Source organism: Anopheles arabiensis (assembly GCF_016920715.1).
Source record: "Anopheles arabiensis isolate DONGOLA chromosome X unlocalized genomic scaffold, AaraD3 X_pericentromeric_contig0011, whole genome shotgun sequence".
NCBI classification, from domain to species: domain Eukaryota; kingdom Metazoa; phylum Arthropoda; class Insecta; order Diptera; family Culicidae; genus Anopheles; species Anopheles arabiensis.
The window spans coordinates 97,018-100,000 of record NW_024412089.1 but is presented as its reverse complement, the minus strand read 5'-3'; positions in this window follow the sequence as shown (position 1 = coordinate 100,000).

Genomic DNA, 2,983 nt, shown 5'->3' with positions numbered 1-2,983 from the left:
CTGGTCGTTTGATTGGATCGTGAAAAAAACGCTCAGTCCCAAATCCTGAACTCGACAGGAAAGCGCTGATTGCAAACATTTTGACTGGAAGTCCCTTGAAAATGGCGTTTTCGTTATTGGCATTATGTTGCACGTTTATTGTGGCTAGAACATTAATTATTCACAAAATGGCACCAAAGCTTGGCAAAAGTCGCGAAACACTCCTATCTCGACGCACCAGCAATCGCAACTTGATGCAAAATAAATTGCACGAGCTAATGATACTTGTACCATGCACAGTACACCGTACCAAAATATACCCCTGAAAGTGTGCAATTTGGTGCTACCCTAGGGAATATGTATGGAGAAGCCTAGCTACGTGTGTCGCACGTTCCAAGTTGCATGGACGTCGAACAGAGGCATGCAAAAGCACCTATCTAGGGGAATTACTCTACGTTCTAGTAGCAAGTGCGATTTTCCGGTCCAGCACGGCAGTACGCCTGCACGCATACACTCCATGTACCAAAAATGTACCAACCTAGGCGTTGCTCAGTAGCTTTTGGCGGCACATAGAAAAAGTATTCGAGTTCAGATTTTTGGGACTTGGCGTATTTTTAAAACTAATAACGAAAATTAAATTTTAAATCGGTAAACGGCTAGGAGTTGCTCAGTAGCTTTTTGCGCAACGTGGCAAAAGTATTCGAGTTCAGATTTCTAGGACGTAGCGTATTTTTCAATCATAATAAACCGAATCAAACATAACAATGATGAAACTTACACCATGTCCCAAGGTTGTGCACAAAACGTAACGATAAAGTGCTGGCGAAGTTAGAGGTGCACCAAAATTGTGTACCGATCGGGAAAGTACTCTACGTTCCTATGATTTGGGTGAAAAGTGTTATTTAACTGCTGGTTAGAATAGACAGTTGCTTATCATACACATCGCAAACGAACACCCCTTAGTGAGCATTAGCAAAGTCAATTGCACAAAGCAAATGCAATACAAACTGATCAAGTACATTAAAGAACGCTACGTAGCAGGACTTCTTTCCAGAATGGTGTCCGCAACGGGAGGGCAAGCGTCCTTCCCAGGTTTTCCTAGTAAACCTTGTATGGTAAACATACCCAAGCGTGTCTGTAAGCACGCAACGAAAGTCACGAACGGGCACATACCTGGGAATGTACTCTACGTACTTGGACTTTTGTCCAAGAATGGTGTCCGCGACGGTCGGGCACTGCGACGCAATAACCAAATCCTAGGATTGTAACTTTAGTGTGCACAAACATAAACATTAACGCGTTCGCTCGGGCTGCGCCGTCCGTGTTGAACACAAATGTGGGTGATTATATGCGTGGAGGGACAAAAACATACGAGGAGGAGACAGTTTTCTGCACGATGTGCACAGAGCTCATTCGTCGTCCCGGGCGAATGGAAAAACACAAACATCGCGAGTATCGTTCTAGGTTTCTGTCTGTAAAGGGCAGGCCAAAAGGTGACCGGTTGAGATAAGCATTTTAAGCATACAAACACTTTATTGGAACTTTTGATGCAAAAACAAGGTACGTACATGTAGGTTGTACCAACATGGACATCTATGAACGCGTACGCTCGGGCTGCGCCCTCCGTCTTGTACTTTCCCTGATCGGTACACAGTTTTGGTGCACTGCTATTCCGACCGGCAACTTGTACCAACATATACATCCATGAACGCGTACGTAGTGTACTTTCCCTGATCGGTACACACTGTTGGTGCACGGCATAAGAAAAGAGCTAAAATGGTCAAACTCAATCCATTTCAACAATAGATAGTCGATAGTAGCTGTGCCGATGAAGTAGGGCACGATGCAAGTTAATGTTGTTTAATGAATAACATGTCCGCCATACATTTCAGTACAAAATTGCTCGGTCAGACCTACAAAGTGCTATATCTCGAATACGAGGCGTCGGACTGGGGGTTGTAGAACAATTTTAAGTTCGTCTAATGATTCTACATCCGATTCTGGATAGCGGTTTTTGACCACTTTTCAATATTTTGTGACACCCCGAACCTAGGGGCAGCTCCTAGCTTTTTCAAAATGTGCACCGATCGGGCCGGAGAGCTCGTGTGGCTCAAAACATGTTTTCGCTAAAACACCTCAAAACGTGTCGAGAACGCACCTAGCTCTTGTTTTCAAAAGTTATGGCCATTTAAAGTGAGGTGGTTTTGCTTCAAAATAGCTATTTTACCCGTCCCTATGGCCATGCTTTAAATTTTCACGAAAATGCCAGGTCAGACCTAGGGCGGGCCATATCTTGAATACTAAACGTCGCAGACATTGGTCGTAGAACAATTTTAAGTTCGTCTAATGATTCTACATCCGATTCTGGATAGCGGTTTTGACCACTTTTCAATATTTTGTGACACCCCGAACCTAGGGGCAGCTCCTAGCTTTTTCAAAAATGTGCACCGAACGGGCCGGAGAGCTCGTGTGGCTCAAAACATGTTTTCGCTAAAACACCTCAAAACGTGTCGAGAACGCACCCTAGCTCTTGTTTTTCAAAAGTTATGGCCATTTAAAGTGAGGTGGTTTTTGCTTCAAAATAGCTATTTTACCCGTCCCTATGGCCATGCTTTAAATTTTCACGAAAATGCCAGGTCAGACCTAGGGCGGGCCATATCTTGAATACTAAACGTCGCAGACATTGGTCGTAGAACAATTTTAAGTTCGTCTAATGATTCTACATCCGATTCTGGATAGCGGTTTTTGACCACTTTTCAATATTTTGTGACACCCCGAACCTAGGGGCAGCTCCTAGCTTTTTCAAAAATGTGCACCGAACGGGCCGGAGAGCTCGTGTGGCTCAAAACATGTTTTCGCTAAAACACCTCAAAACGTGTCGAGAACGCACCTAGCTCTTGTTTTCAAAAGTTATGGCCATTTAAAGTGAGGTGGTTTTGCTTCAAAATAGCTATTTTACCCGTCCCTATGGCCATGCTTTAAATTTTCACGAAAATGCCAGGTC